The sequence below is a fragment of the Spermophilus citellus genome (assembly GCF_964194105.1).
Source record: "Spermophilus citellus genome assembly, chromosome: 2".
NCBI lineage: Eukaryota > Metazoa > Chordata > Mammalia > Rodentia > Sciuridae > Spermophilus > Spermophilus citellus.
Genome location: NC_138183.1, coordinates 44,557,986 through 44,575,742, shown reverse-complemented (window position 1 = coordinate 44,575,742; position 17,757 = coordinate 44,557,986).

Genomic DNA, 17,757 nt, shown 5'->3' with positions numbered 1-17,757 from the left:
ATTTATTTTTATGTGGTGCTGAGTATCGAACCCAGGGCCCCGCCCGTGATAGGCAAGCACTCTACCACTGAGCCACAACCCCAGCCCAAGAACTAAAAAATCTTAACAACCAAAACACCAAATAACCCAGTCAATAAATGGGCCAAGGAACTGAACAGACACTTCTCTGAAGAAGATATACAAGCAGTCAACAAATACATGAAAAAATGTTTAACATCTCTAGCAACTAGAGAAATGCAAATCAAAACTACTCTAAGATTTCATCTCACTCCAGTCAGAATGGCAGCTATTAAGAATACAAACAACAGTAAGTGTTGGCAAGGATGTGAGGGAAAAGGCACACTCATACACTGCTGGTGGGACTGCAAATTGGTGCAGCCAATATGGAAAGCTGTATGGAGAATCTTTGGAAAACTGTGAGTGGAACCACCATTTGACCCAGCTATTCCACTCCTCAGTCTATACCCAAAGGACTTAAAAGTAGCATACTAAAGGGACACAGCCACATCAATAGTTATAGCAGTAAAATTCGCAAGAGCTAAACTGTGGAACCAACCTAGATGCCCTTCAGTAGATGAATGGATAAAGAAAATGCGGTATATTTACACAATGGAATATTATTCGGCATTAAAAGAGAATAAAATCATGGCATTTGCAGGTAAGTGGATGGAGTTGGAGAATATAATGCTAAGTGAAGTTAGCTAATCCCCAAGAAACAATTGTCTAATATTTTCTCTGATTTAAGAATGTTGATTCATAATGTGGTGGAGGGGGCATGGGAGGATTAGATGAGCTCTAGATACAACTAAGTGGAAAAGGGGAGGTAGGGGAAAGGAAAGGACATAGAGATAGAAGATATGGTAGAATAAGATGGACATCATTACCCTAAATTCATGTATGAAGATATGAATGGTGTGACTCTACTTTGTGTACAACCAGTAATATAAAAAATGTGCTCTATATGTGTAATATGAATTGTAACATATTCTGCTGTCATATAAACAAATTAAAATGAAAAAAAATACAAATCAATGTCCTTAAGATCAAGTTACTATTTTGACTCCCCAGAGATATTTAACACCACTGGTTCTTTAAGTATCAATTCAAAGAATTTTAAAAATTCTGATTTTATTTGTATTTATACAACCCCCTGGAGTTTAACCACTGTGGTGGATTGTTCTCACTCTGAAGTGACTCTCGTGCAATTGTACTCTTGCTGGGAAGTGATTTTAATGCATAAAAAAAATGAATGAGCAGAGACCAGTGAGCTGTGTCTGCTGATAGACTATAATTTGAAGACTGTGATGTCAAAACAGATTTGAGATTTGTGACAACATTTGGTTGTTGATTGCACTACTGGACAATTCTGTGGCCACAATGAGCCATGTCATGTGCAATCTTATTCCACCACATGTGCACATATACGTTCAGTCTGTATGTATACATTATATGGCTATGTAATACCTAGCACTTAGTAAGAAAATGATAGCAATTATTAGCACTAACCCTACCCCCAATGTTTTCTGATATTTTCTTAACAATCAGACTGACTTCAGTAAGCTTGTATACTAAAGTATTCTGTGTCTTTCAGAGCTCAGAACAGTTTTTCATAAGTTGGTTTGGCTACCTTCTAAGCAGATATGCATACTTGCATAGAGTTTTTCTCACACTCATAGTTTCTGGAAGATAGCCGGGTGGTTTGGCAGCCACATTCTGGTACAGATAATTTGTGTGCCAGTTCTCCTGAGAAACAATGGTGCTGGTGGGAAGCAGAATTTTGGCCTCCAGGAGCTTAGCCTGTGATGACATGTTGCTCTCACATTATTTTCTTTGGCAACAGAGACTCTGCAGATGTAGTCAAGGTTAAAAACTTAAAATAGGGAGGTTATTCTGGATGTTCTGGGTGGGCCCAATCTAATTAAATGAGTTCTGAAAAAGTAGAGATATTTCTGAAGAATTTGCTGAAGTCAGAGAGATGGAAATCAGACTAATGTGAAGCATTAAAGGGACTCCGCAGCCACTGTTGGAGGGGCCACAAGGAAAGCATGAGAAACAATGCGAGTAGTGGCTAGAAGCACACACTACTTCTCGGCTGAAAGCAGCTAGTGAGTGGGTACCTCAGCTCTGCAAATGCAAGGGACTACATTTTTCAAACAACCTGGATGAACTTACAAGTGAACTCTGTCACTGTACCTTGACTAAAGAATATAGCCCTGACAAGACCTTGATTTTGAAGTGTAAGACCCTCAGCAGAGTGCCTAGTCTAGCCCACCCTGACTTTTGACATTTAGAAACCTTGAAACAATACATTGAATTGTTTCAAGCCATCAAATTTGTGAACATTTGTTATAGCAGTGATAGACAACTAATACCATGTCTATCCCTGAAACATATCAGATATGGCTCTGATATTTCCACTGGTCAGATTCCATCTACCTTCTTGGTCTTTTATTTTATTTCAGTTCTGTTCTCCTAACTGTTGATCCATCTTATGACTTCCTATATCATCCTATAACTCATTATAACATCTATTAATAGCCTTTAACTTCCACAACACAGTTACAATTCCTATAGCATCCTATAGTAGTCTATAACTTCTATGATATACACAAAATAAATCTACAAAGTATGGCTGGAGAAATTACTTCTCTGATCCATGTAACTTTCATCTCTGGAAAATGACTGAATTATATGTAAATCTATTTAAAAAATATAATAGCCATCTCCTTCTCACTTTCTTCCTTTTTGCTGACAGCTTCCCCCTCCTCCCTACTGAGCAATTGATTTTTAGTTGTTTGCAATTTAAATTTGAAAAACTCAGATTTATCATATGAAACCATAATGTTAACCTACTTCAAGGTTGTCATTAGCAAACTACACACACTACTTACTCAATAGAGAATTGCCTCTCTTTGGTCCACTTTAGCTCAGAGAACAAATCAACTCATTTGTTTACTTCTGGAGTTAGATGGAAAGAATATGAGTTTACAGTTGAGTTATGAGAGCCCTTTCCATTAAATGCAGGCTATTGCAAGAAGTGTGTTATGACCATTATTTCTATTTTCTTTGCCAATTTGTGAAAGCACACAGAGGTTTAATAATTGTGCCTTTTCATTCTGAAATAAATAAGCAGGACAGCCAATTAAGGATACATGCATATAAATCAAAATTATTTTCCATATTTGTGCTTGTGAAAAAGAGAGATGTAGATAACATTTGTAAAAAATTTCCCCAAATAGTTAGTGTTGGGAGGATCCTTGGAATTAGGAACTGCTACCTACACATTTCTTCAGCTTTGGAACCACGGCTGTGTTTGAATACTTTATCCATCTCTTGGTAGCCATATGATGCTCATCAAGTTGCTTAGCTTCTCGAACCTTATGTTTTCTCATCTTTATCATGTGATAATAACATGTATCTTGAATCTTTAAAATACTTGGCATAGTTCTTCCAAAGACCATCAGTGAGTGTGCTTTCTTCAAGAAAATGCAAGGTCCTAACTCTTTTTAAAATAGTCGTTTGCATATGGCACATTTCATGTAAAACATTGAGCTAATTGGAATCTCCGATCATTTCTCCCACTAAGCATGGCTAAGAGTTTTCTACATCTTTCAAAAGAACAAGAATAACAAAATGAAATGAGTGAGAGGGAAGAAAAGATTGAGATGGGTTGGGATATCTATGGGAGCTGTCCTGTATAAGCCCTTGGAATAATTAGTGTATAGATATCACTGACATTTGTCTCCTGGAGCCAAATTATTTTGAAAGATCTTTCAATATAATTTTAGAATGTTTTGCTTTAGGGGGCACCATCTATGATGTGTTAATATCAAATCTTTCAAGTCCATTCTCAGACGTGAATCTGAAGTTATATTTTCAGCATCTGAGAATAGAAATTGAACTTGTGTGTGCTGTGTTTATGATGGTACAGGGCATGTCAAGACAGGTCTGAACATAAAAAGAATTATTATTTCAAATTTTCTGAGGATCCCAGAGAGAGAACTATCTTCTTCTATAAAGTACTAATATTTTTCCTTTGATAGAAACTTAAATTGCAGGAAAATTCAGTTTGTTAAAATCTACCTTTCTTTCTCTGCTTACATATCAGACCTGCCAGCGGCAATGTGGAAATTTGTTCTTCATTTCAGTAGAGGACATTATACTGATCATTTTGGGTGAAAAAGAGTCTTATTGTTTTCTAAATAATAGTTTGTCAGAGAAAAGCATATTATAGTCTCTTTAAAAATAATTTAAAATGGAAATAATTTCAGGTGAGTTTTTGTTAGCTGGCAGGGGAGATATGATAAATTGTAACAGAACAGATAAAAGATGCTCTTTCATGTAAGTTAAAAAAAATCTTTCTATCTCAAAAATATTGAACTACTGAGAGTCAAAAGTCACAGGAATTCAGAATTCAGCCCAAAATGCCTATCTCATTCACCCCAAACACCCAGAGGTCCAAGATCTCTGTAACTTACAGTTGTGCAATCTGGGCTTCACTCTCTAGCCCATACCCAGCCTCCTATTTCATGCTGCTCCTTCCTTTTGCATAGACCATGTACATCTCCTAGCTGGTCTCCCTGTTCCTACCATTGGTCCTGCCACCACCACAAGTCACCTTTTTGTACAATGCTGCTGGTGTGATCTATCTGAAACAAATCCAAGCATGTTGCTCCTCTGCTTAAAAGTGGTTCCTGGCTTCCATTGTTTAGAGGATGAAGTCTGTTCTTACTTTTACATACTAGGCAGCTCACAATAGTCATTTCTATTTTTCTTTTTCTTTTTGCTCTACCTTCCAGCCATCACTCCCCATTTCCCCATTCCAGAAACAGTTCATTATTCCCTAAATATACCAGGATGCTTTGTTCTCCATCTTTGCTTAATTGGCTTTGATTATCTTCTCCCTCTCCCATGTTCCTTAGAAATATTCATCTTTTAAACTGAACTTAGTGCAAAGTCTGTGACCCTATCCACCCTACCCAGATAGAACTGCTCGTTCTCTCTCTCTCTCTCTCTCTCTCTCTCTCTCTCTCTCTCTCTCTCTCTCTCTCTCCCCCCTCTGGGTCTGTCCTATAGCATGGAAAGTTCTCTGGACTTTTAGTGTTTGTCATGTTAATTGCATTTGTTCAGGTGACCTTTTTTCAACCACAGACAAAAATCTCATTAAGACTTTATCTTTTCTTGCAAGTAGTAATGTGCCAGGCACTTCAATATGTACTTAATACATATTTGTGGAAAGGAGGAGGAAATTGTAAGGCCTGGAACAGAGCCATGTGCTTGCCATGTGTGAGAATATTGACAAACCACGTAATCTCTCAGAGTTTAAACCTGTAAATTGACAGCATTATGTTAATTCTTCCCATTGCACTGGAACAAACCCTTTCATCCATAGGCTGTTAGCCCTGGTCTTAGACACTGTCTTCCCTCTGCTTTCCTCTGGAACCACATTCCAGACCACCATTCCCTTCCTTCTTGGTTCTGCCTTCTGAGAGTTTCCAGAATTTGCTAAGCTTTTTTTCACTTCCCACTGCCCGTCACACAATCCCCCACACACTGCATTTGCACAGCTGATTCTTGGAACAGAAGTTCCACCCCCCCCCACTGGCCCCCCTGCCACATTTTAGGGCTGCTTGCTTTTCATCAAAAGCCACCTCCTCAGGAGGCCTTGACCGACTTCTCTCTAAAGTAGGTTGACTCACATTGTGTCTGATTATTTTCTTTGTTCAATTTTTCTATTTCTTATGAGTTATTAATTTCTTAGGTGCTAATTTATAAATTAAATTTTATCATAGGCATGTATATTTAGGAAAACACAGCATATGTATCTGCAGTTTCAGGCACCCACCGAAGTTCTTGAATTTACTCCCTATGAAAAAGGGTGGGCCACTAAATGTGACAAAGATCGCATTGGTCATGTTTACTATTTATTTCTAGGGCCTGAAACATTACAAGTACATAAGTATATAGTGTACAGATATTCGTATACTTGTATATACTTCTAATTAAAGACATAGATCACAGTTACTTATTTTTTTTAAGTCAGAAAAAAAAGCCTTTCCAGAATATGAAGATATAAGCCAGAATATGAAGATATGACTGTACTCTAGTTTCTGGTGTCCAAATGAACAGATCAGAAAGCTGGAGCTCTTATAGAATGGTGCCTATTCTAGGGCACTTCTAGGGCATTTGTGGGTTGTATACTCACATCCACACTCACGTATATACACATGCAAGAAATGTGTGGCCCATGTTAATGGCTCACTTTTCAAATTGGTTTCCTTGTCTGTTATTGGAAGAATTATGTTCTTGAAATTTCTTTTATGTTTTAAACATGATAAAACATTATGGGAAAGGAAACTTGTGAATGGGCGTGTGCAGTTATCTAAAATATCCTGAGTACAGTTACCTACAAATATTTTGAATTTTTTTTTTGATTATCTTCAAAGTAAGCTTACAAATTCTTCAAGATACTAAGCTATTTTACTTTATAGTCTTATGTGTGGATACAAAATGAACATTGTCCAGCTTTATCTGTCACTTTATTTATTATCCTTGACTCTGAATAACTTTTGGTGACTCCAAATATGCTTCTAAAGCATAAAATTTTTCCATTCCTTAAAAGAGGATGTTAAGGATATGTCCCAGGAATAATGGCAATTCCAAAGAGGATTCTCCTTCTCCTTGTCCCAAACTACTCTCTGCAGCACAAATTTTTTTTTTTTTTTTTTTTTTTTTATTGGATGTTCACAACATTACAAAGCTCATGACAAATCATATTTCATAGATTAGAATCAATTGGGTTATGAACTCCCATATTTACCCCAAATACAGATTGCAGAATCACATCGGCTACACATCACATTTTTACATACTGCCATATTAGTGACTGTTGTATTCTGCTACCTTTACTATCCTCTAATATCCCCCCTCCCCTTCCCTCCCATCTTCTCTCTCTACCCCATCTATTGAAATTCATTTCCCTCCATGTTTGTTATCCCATTCCCCTCGTATACTCTTATATATAATTTTGTATAACAATGAGTGTCTCCCTCCATTTCCATGTGATTTCCCTTTTTTTTTCTCCCTTTCCCTCCCGCCTCATGTCTCTGTTTAATGCTAGTCTTTTCTTCCTGCTCAGCCTCACTGTTCTGCTCTTAGTTGTTCTCATTATATCAAAGAAGACATTTGGTATTTGTTTTTTAGGGATTGGCTAGCTTCACTAAGCATAATCTGCTCTAGTGCCATCCATTTCCCTGCAAATTCCGTGTGCAGCACAAAATTTTAAGTAATTGCAACATTGCTAAAAATAACTAATTGTCAAATGCTCATCTTTTGTTCAAGGATACACCATTCATTTGATGGCTTCTTTAGCTTGGAGTCATACACTGAATACAGAGGAAATCTCAAAGGGGTACAAAATGCTCAAGATCCTTGACAGTGATTTCTGTGAGTTGATTAAGCATCCCGTGTTCTTGCTTCAGTTTCACATTTAAAGAAATAAGATTGTTGAAAGGATAAGACATATGCCTCTAATAGCAAGCAGTGACATGCCAGAAACTGACCTTGCTTCTCCAACTTCATGATGGCCATCACATTCCACACCACCAGTGAGTCTGCCTCTGCACCTCCACACCCAATTCCTGTCTCAAAGATTTGATGACAAAGCAATAATGGAAGGTTGTGATGGGATGGGGTACATGCTAGATAGGAATCAGAAGACCTGGTTAGAAATCTGGGTGCTAATCAAATGAAATAGTGCCTTTGAAAGCACTTACACAGGGTCTGGCACCCAGCTGGCACTCATATATGGATTTTTGAATCTCAGCTTTAGAAGTTAAATCTCTAAAAGTCAAGGCCTACTGGATTTTATATACATATTTTAATAATGGGATAAAATTGCATGCTAGAAGAGGTCAGTCTTTTAATAACCCAATACAGTGAATCTTTTAATTCTTAATTCAAAAGTATAAAAAAAATTGAAAGAACCTAGCCTATAATTATTCTGCTAGGTCATGAGACATAAGCAGGTAATTTTAGAATGTTCTATAACAATACCTTAAACCACGGATTGCATTAAGTCAAGGTAATAATTTTTTTGGTTTCCTGTGGAAGGGTTTATTTTCTTGATGTAGAAATGTGCAATTCACCAGGCAAAAAAAAAATTTGTAGGTTACTCCTCTTCTCCATCCCAATTTTCTTTATTTCCATCTTTTTACACAGCATAATGCAATGTGTGTGTGTGTGTGTGTGTGTGTGTGTGTGTGTCTGTAGGCGCGCACACGCACATGTGTGCATTCTTACTCCTCTTATGCTAAATGGGCATAATTAGTCACATTTTGACTTATAATTTGTATTTCAGGGGAAAGCTCCATCTTATTTTTCTTGGAGAAAACTATGGAGCAATATATTAGCATTCTAGAATGTTTTGTTCTCACGCCTTCCCTTTCTTTTCTTACATGTAAACTTTGTAGTCTTGCCAAAGTGCTGTAATATCTGCATGTCAAACACAGATTACAAGCCCCCTGGGCTGGATTCACACTGGCCTCTTGGCTTTTCACAGAACCTTACATAGCCTTGTCACTAGCTTGATGTTATAGCAAATAATACTAGCATCCTTAGTAAGGCCTTTGCACTGAAAACTGAGGAAATTCGACCACAATAAACATGCTGAGAATAAAATCAGGCACTGCTGTAATTATTAGGTCAGAGGCAGGTAAGCACAATTATTTCTGTACTGAACAAAGACAGGTGGGGAGTGGCTGGCTTTGCAATGAGAGGGCAAGCTGCACGGGATCTGGGGATACTCAATATATAAGCCCACATACATCTAACGCCCACATATTGCCTCCTATATGTTTTCCCCCCTCTCTGCTATTCTTTCTCTTTGTTTTTAAAGACTGAATTAAATTGGTTACCTTTGTTTTTCTCCCCCTTTACATACTTCTTTCTGTGCTTACAGGCAAGGACAGTAAATTAAGCATATCTAAGGATTTAATGCTCAAAATCACCTTGAATAATTGGCTTACGGGGTTGAGCCATGCTTTTCCCTTGGTCTCTTAGTCTTAATGCAATTTCTCCTCAGAGGGTACATCTGTCAATAATTGATGGTGCTTTCTTGGGTAAATGAGCTGTTTCTTGAGACATTATAAATCATATTTGGAATCAAGTTTATTTTCAAGCTGCTTTTAAAGTCTTGATGCTGTGCTAACTGAATAGCAAATACTAAATGTTTGAGGGAGTAGTGCAAGCTCTCAAGGGCTAACGGCATGAGCTAGACTTAAGAAAAACAAATGGAATTTATACCCTCTGAGGAAACAGGAACACATTTGGTTTGTCAGAAAAGCATGTAGTTTGGCAAGGGCCTTCTGGAAAGGAAAATGTACCAAGTACCTACTACGTGAATCATTGTGATCCATGATTCACATGGGGTGTCTGAATCACAACAGACTCACCTGGCACGTGTTACTGACTTTTCTGTGGAAGAAAGTGAGGTGTAGGGAAGTTGATAACTTTTTCGATGCACAGATGGAACAGTGGCAGACTTGAAAATGGATCAGTTGGATTGTGAAGTCTAGGTATTCTCTTTCTACCCGAAGTCAGACATCCTGTATGATCTCTTCTCCACTCTGCTGTTGTTCATGCAGTTGGTTTAAGACTAAAGCCAACAGCTTCCTGTCACCAAGCTTCTTCCGGGTCTCTCAATAGTGCTCAATTAGTGCAGCTCCATTTCTATGTGATTTGTACAGAGGACTTCAGCATGGAATTTTGATAATAAGACTCTATTGCTAAAAGAAGTTTTTATTCTCACAGCTGTGAGAATAAAAAATCTATCCTATAAAATCATGCTATTAGCATATGCAAAATCATAACTGATAGGCAGAAAAATTAGGGAATATTTTTCTCCTTTCTCTTCTTCAAAAGACACCATCAAAGGATATTCCAGAATGATCCTACTTGAAGCATTGCTGCATAGTGAAAGCTGAACAGAGACTCAGCAGTCTAGGTTTTTGTTTTGCTCTGTCATTAATTCATTCTGTGCTATTATTTTCCCTTCCTCAGTTTCCACAACTATGGGCTGAATTTCAGACCCTTGATGTGATGATCAAAGGAGACAAGATACAAGAAACTAGTCTGAAAAAGAAGTAACATGCTAAAAGAGTAAGTATTGCCACGACTGCAGTTTCTGTTTCTTAGGAGGTTGGAAATTCATCAGTCGTTGATCTGAACATCATAGTTAAGATTTCAAAGGCAAAATGGTAAGAGTTTAGGCGATTTTAACAAGGAACAGATGGGGATGTAAAAGGCATAAAGCCATTTTTAAAAGCTCATCCAGAATAATTATTTTAGATATAATGGTTTATTAAGTCCATAATATCTGCCCTTGAGTTTTAGTTATGCACAGTATTGGCTGCTGCTCATTTTTAAACTTTCTAATGAAAAGATATAATATAAATCACATTGCCTCTTTGTTTTCCTCCTAATTGTCAGGGAAAAATATATGCTAGATTTGAAAGGATGAAATAGCTGACATGAGACCAAAATTACTATCTGTCTCAGGCTTGTTGAGATAAGGAGTTGTTTCCTGAATGTCTGCCTGTCACTCTTCCTTCCCTTCCTTTACTGTTAGTTTTCTTCTTCCCTTCTAGAAAACATCTATTAAAATCGATCATTTGCACACATTAATAGAATACAGTGTCTTCTCCAAAGCTTTTCAGCCCCGCATCTAAATAAACTCACTTCTTACTGTGATATGTACCAAGTCAGAGGTCCACCTTCACCTTACTGATGCTGCTGCACACCCCATTAAGCCCTAGAAGGACTGCCTCATTTTGTGTCATGACCCACTGACATGACAGTTATAGTTACTCAGTTTCCCAAAGCTAGGGTGGTGAGTCAGATTAGAAATATTAAAGATATGAGAAATTTAAGAAATAAGACAAGACACGAAAATAAGTAAAACAGCGGGATCCGAAGGGGACCATCTCTAATGGAGACTGGGTCTAACTCCCCCAAAAGGAGTCTCTGGTCTTTATTTAAATGAGTGGGAACACCAATGGGATTCAGTGTAAAGGACTTCCTGAGGAACAGGAAGAAGTTGGCAGAAATAACTCAGCTGAAGTTTAGCAGTTTAGGCTCCCCTCCTCTACCTCTGGGGAGTTTGAACCTAGGGCTGCGAGTTAAGGAATGGCATCAACATAATCTGGAAATTCTTGAACCAGGGAATTTCACCCAGGAGCCCTGAGAAAAGCAACCTTCCTGCCTTGTAATGGCTCAAACAAACCCATAATTCACAAACAGCCTCCAACAATTTTGCCTATGGAAGAAGCCTAAACAGTTTCATGGTGACTACTTAGCTATAGATAGCTTTCGGGTCTGCATTTTAACTTTGTTTCTAATCAGTTGCATTATAATCTACTTGAAGCTTACTCATATTCTTGAGTTTTGCCCACACAAGGATGTTCCTTGTATGAGGAGATCCTGAGAACTTTCTGTGTGTCTTGCTCTCTTGGTCGCTCATTCTAGCTACATCTGTGTTTTAATCTTGCAAAAACTTTAAACCTGCAGACACCTGCCCCTGATTCCCTTTCTTCCTTTTTGACCTCTGTGCCCTCCCAGCTTTTCTACCATCTTCTTTAATTTCTTTCTCTTCCTCTTCTTACCCTAGGGACAAGAAAGTTCAATTGGTTATGGTAGACTTGGGGAGAATAAATGGAGAAAGTTGAAAAGAAAACAAATTGAAAATCAATGGTTTAATATTTTAATCTTCCCTCCAGTCCACTTCACCAAGTTTCCTTCAGATTTTTCCATAACATTTCAAATTTGATTTTTAGTTATCTCTGGCCTGAGAGAAGAAGCAAAGTTTCTAAGTAGTACCAAGGGGAAACTCTTCTTGAAGACAAGATTGCAACTGATAGTGCTTGTCTGGACTGTGCAATTAATGTCATTTGGCACAACTAGATCTATTTCTTAAAAATTCAGTGTTTTTGGAGGTATTTCATCTGTCTGTCACTACAGGACAAAAGTTTCAACAAGCACCTCACCCTGTGGAGAGGCCCGATCTGCAGAACACATCAGGGTTTGTTTACCTGGAATTAAAATGAGAATTAAATTATAGAGAAAGGTTGAAATGAAAATTATAGGAGGTAAATTTTTGTAGCCAGGTACCTAATCATTTTCCCTATTGAGCTATTTTTCTTTCTTGAATCCAGATAGTGGGCACACAAGTCAAAGCAGGTCCAGATCAACAGAAACGCCTTCAAGGTTCTCGGAGCTATCTGCTGGCAGTGTATAGGAGTACACAAAGCATACAGTGTTTGGAACCAGATTGCCCTGGTTCAAATCCTGGTTATCCCAATTAATTTCTGTGTGAGCTTGGACAAGTGACTAAACCCTCCGAACTTCTAATTTGTAAAATGGGGCAAATAAAATTATCTTTGATGCAGTGTTGTATGAGGATTGAAGGAGGTAACAATTAGCTCTAATTCAGGATAATGACAATACCTTTCATTTATTGGACAGTGAACTCCCATTATTTCAGATAGCTACAGAAACTCAGTAAGGTGAGTTAGGCACTGAATGAAGGTACAGTTTTTCCTGATTCTTCTGCAGTTAGGCAAACCTGTCTTGGTATCTGTCTAGGTGAATTTATTTAACTCCTTTTAGCTGACATTGAATCAGACCTAAGACTTTACCTTCCATAGCTCATTTAATCCTCCTCAAAATTTTGCAAGGTTGGGTAAACATAATCCCATAACAAAGATAGGATTAACGAGGCTTAGAAATGTTAGGTAATTTGCCTGAGGATTTCATCCTAAGCCTGTCCACTCCCAAAATCTTTGCTCACCTACTACACCATGGTTTTTGGTTAGAGTTCTTATCAGTAGGTCACTTGCCTTCTCTAAAATTGCCTGTCATTTCCACACTGGACTCTCAAAAGTCCCTTTTCTAGCCTCTTGGGTACTCATTCAAAATGCTAACTGTTCTTTTATGCTTCTGCATATTCAGGAATCATATCCATTTGGTCTTTTTGCCTGTGCAAAGAGCCCTGTGCAGAATTAAACCTATTTATCTTCTAAGGTGTGCTCAGAATGTATCTTATCAAAGATCATCTACCTGGTTAAGAGGAAAACTCTATGCTGCGATGCTCACCCCCGCTCCCAAATGAATACTTATTCGTGCATTTTAAAGCAATACAATGTTGGATAGCATTTAGTCATTTTATATTAAAATAATAATAATAGCATTTATCCAGCATTTGCTTGGTGCTGAACTCTACTGGCCTTATTATCTCCTGAGGACCCTACTAGTTAGGTTTATCTAGTATGCCCCTCACTTTTGAGATGAGAAACTTGAGATTTTGATAGGTTAAGTGACCTGCCTCAAACCACAAATGTGATAGAGCCAGGTTTCCAATGGTCTCATCCAGAAGCCCCATCTCTTAGTCACCACTTTTGCCACCCTCATTAGTCCTGGTTGTCCAGTGCAATGCAGATGGCCCTTATACTACCAAGGCACTCAGTGAAAACAGTTCCTCAACTTGGTTCATTCAGTAGGTGTTTTACCTAATTATCTTCACACACGCACACTAAACTACTCAACCCATGGAAAGTACTGGTATCCCCCGGCCTCTCAAATGAGGAATGAGAAGATACTGACTTCTAATCAAAGGGAACAACTCAATGGGTGAGTGCACAATATCTTGAACTGAGGTTATTAAGGCCTCCACCACTCCCTTTTTGGTAGTCAGTTGAATCCATTGATTCCATTTATCTTAACTGCTTTTGAGAGGAAAGCTTCCAGTTTGTTCTATGTCTGAAGAAAAATGCATGCAACCATTTTCTTGAAAAGATGAAGCTGTGTATGAAGAAGGAGATCATTAACTATGAGGAGGATAACACAATCAGGTTCTCTGCATGTAAAAATCAACATAATGGTAGCAGTAGTTGGAGTCTTTTCTCCATGTCAGGTGCTACTCTAGACACCTTTCATATAGGTAGCACATTTCATCCTCACAACAATGTTATGAGTTTGAAATGTTTGCCTTCAGATTGTCAAAGATACTTCAATAGTCTCAGGGAAATTAAAGAATGCATTCATGTTCACCCAAGGCAGGGAGCCATCGCTTAGTCCACCTGTTGTCAGAGACCAAATTCTAACCACTTTTCTGCACAGTAGTCCTTCCTTATCCTGGAGGGATATGTTCTAAGACTCCCCATGAATTGTTGAAACTGCAGAGAGTACTGAACCCTATATGCACTTATTGTACAACGAGGCAATAATTTTTGCAGTTTTATGTGTGAGAGCAAAAACCAGCAAGAATTTCTTTTTCCTTCTTCACAATTTCACAGTTAGAAGATTTTTTTTTTTTTTACCATAGATCTTAGAAACTTTAGCATTGGATTTTTTTCCCTTAATTAATTTGAAAATGCTTACCTTTTTATTTAAGGGAAGCATTTTACAGTGGGTTCTCTTTGGCATCTCTGAATTAGCAGCATCACTACTCTTGTACTTTGGAGCCTTCAAGACAGGAGTTACTTGAATACAAGTACTGTGATACTATGATAGTCAATCTTATAACCAAGATAGATACTAAGTGACTAATGGATGGGTAGCATATATAGCATGAATAACATTGGACGAGCAAATGATTTGTGTCCCAGGTGGAATGTAAGATGGCTCAAGATTTCATCACATTTTTCAGAATGGCATATGCTTTAAAAAGTACAGGTTGTCATTGCTAGAATTTTTTATTGGACACTTTCAGCCCATAGTTGACTGCTGGTAACTGAAACTGTGTAAAGTGAGACCTCAGGTAAAGGGGTGGGTGGGTGGGGGGCCTTCTATACTGTCTCTGATAGGCTAGAGAAGACAAGAGGAGGAGATTGGAAGGGACAGAAAGAGAAATGAACTACTTCACATTTGTTGAGCTTCAAGCAATTGAAGTTACTTTACGTATCTAAACTCTAAAAGATGATAACTGTTTATTTGTTTTACAGATGAGAAAACTGAGTCCCAGAAGGTGAGTGACTTTCTCAATGGTACTATGTTGGCACATATAGAACCCAGCTTTGAATCAGCCTGTTCTTCCTGTTACCCTGAAATGCTTAAAGGGGAGATGTACTTTATGAATCTCTAACACTCCGGGAGGGTAAGTGCTGTTATTATCATCTCCCCTTTTTAAATGGGGAAACTTGGATTGGAGAATTATATTACTTTTTAAAATCATATTAAGAAAGTAAGTGGCAAAGACACATTGGGATTCCTGGAGGACTTTAGACCTATTTAGAAAAAGTCCCATGTTCTATACAACAAAAAAACACACAGATGTTCCCCTGGGACCTCCATGAGCTTTCTGAAACCGAGAACAGTGCGTTGTTTAAAAGTATGTTTCTGCTGGATGCGGTGGTGAACTCTTATAATACCAGCAACTCAGGAGGCTGAGACAGGAGGACTGTGAATTCAGAGCCAGCCTCAGCAACTCAGGGAGGCACATAGCAACTCAATGAGACCCTCTTTCCAAATAAAATCTATATATATATAAAAGGGCTGGAGATGTGGTTCAGTGGTTAAGCACACCTGAGTTCAATCCCTGGTACCAAAAAAAAAAAAAAAAAAAAGTAAAGAAAAGAAAGGAAAGAGAGTTGACAGTATGTGTTTCTAAGGTGAAGTTTCTTATCATGTTCTTGAAGGAATCCTTGATCCCAAAGAGGTTAAGCCAATGTATTAGTGAAGCCAGAATTAGACAGATAGTCAGTATAGATTGGTAAATCAAGTCAGGTCAGGTCAGAAAAAGAAGGCCAATTTTGAGTGAGTCCAGGAAGTTGGAGACTGTCCCCTGAGGGATTGAAATGTTAATTCCTTTAGAGGCCTTCCTCCACCCTTATCAAGAACTTGCCCCTGCTTCAACCTGTTGCTAAGGTAAGCTGTCCCAGGAATTGCCCCTCCCTACAGGGAGCTATAAGTTTGTTAATTAATGTGTCTTGGGTTGCATCATCCTGCCCTTCCCCCTTCAGCCCACCTGTTGCCCACCTTTTGGCCATCCCATCAAGCATTCCTGGGCCTAGTCAGGGTAAGCAGGAGGGAGAAAAATAAGGGGAAGAGGGCAGGAGAACAAAGGAAGCCTAGGACATATAAATAAAAAGAGCAGAACACCTCGCTTCTTGGGATACCAGGACACCAGCCACGGCCCCCTTCTCCCTCCGGGAAGAAGTCTATGTTACCTCTTTTTAAATAAACCCTGCTTTATATGCTTGCCTCCATGTGCTTCTCTAATGTTCAAACTTCAATATGTGGGGAAGCAGGACTCCTCACCAATAGCCAGCGGTATCATTAACAGTATAGGGACACTGAGTTTGTTGCCAATCGCACATGGAACTCACTTTCTTATATACTGCTCTTAAGTTGTGTCAAATTGTGTAACTGATTTTCTGAACCCACCCTTAAAAAAGTACGCTTATCCATGCTAAATTTCATCTTACCATTTTCATCTCTTTCAAGACAGTTTCTTTTCATCTTTCTTCTGTTTGGTAACCTATTTGCAATTCTTCAAATAATTTAGTCAGTACTGTCTCTTGATCTGTACCTAAATTATTGCTAAAATCCAGGACTGACCCAGGAGGACAACAGTTGTGGCGATGCTTTCAAAGCCTGTACCTCTTTTGCATTTATTTTTCTCCTTAAGTTGCTGAGGGTGTGTCTTGGGAGTGGACAGAGGCAATGCACACATTAATAACTAGACAAGCTGCTGTTTCCAACAAGCAGAGCCAGTTTCTGAGAGTCTGTCCATACTCCACGTCTTTTGTGTGAGGCTGTCTGGAAGGATGGTATTTGCCCTCTGCACTCTTTAGTGTGGCATTAGAGATTCACGGTCCTTCCATGAAGGACCTTGACTATCAGGAGTTTTCTTATCACTCTTTTGAAGCACATCTCATCTTTCCACTAATCCCCTAATGCTTTCTGAGAAACCAGGCTCAGATATGTATTAGGTCACAGAAATGAGACCTACCCCAATTTCTTATTTCTCCCCCTTGGTTTTCAGGTCATTTCAAAGGCAAACAACTCTGGTATTAAGTGTGGGACAGATTCAAGTCTTCCTATTTGTTTTTAATTTTTTTAACTGTGGGTTAGATGGGCTGTGTCTAGCAACATTAAGAATACCTTCAAGAATACATATTTTCAATTTCCGAAGAAAAACAAATTATCAACAGCATTTGATTTTTCTGCAAACTTCAGACTGATGTCTTCCTTTTGTGATAAGTAATAACCTAAGTCTTGGCAGTATTTTAAATCTTTTATGTCTCCTACCTACACTTTGTCATCTTTGATTTTTCTTTTTGGTAACAAGTGACATTTTATTCTATATTAGTGATTAATAAATTAAAAAAAAAACTATTTTCCAAAATGCCTGTTTCTCATCAAAGTTTCCATCAACTGACTGATTCTTATGCTGCCTTTGAAATCCCTTCCTTCCCCTTGGCTGAAAGCATTTGAACCATTTTTTTCCCCAGTTCCATGCAAATCATGTCATATTTTTGTCATTACTTAGAAAATATGTAAGATTTGGACTTTGTTTCCCTTTGACTATTCACAGCCTTCAGTGTCAGCTGGCACTTCTCCATCAAGGGGGTGCTAATGTGACTCCATGGCAACCACGGGCTTGCTCATCCCTTTTCTAAGTTGGACGTAGCATAGCACCTTGGCCTTTATGCTGGTGAATTATGGGGAAGATGTTTTAAGTGTTACTGATTTTAAGCCTAT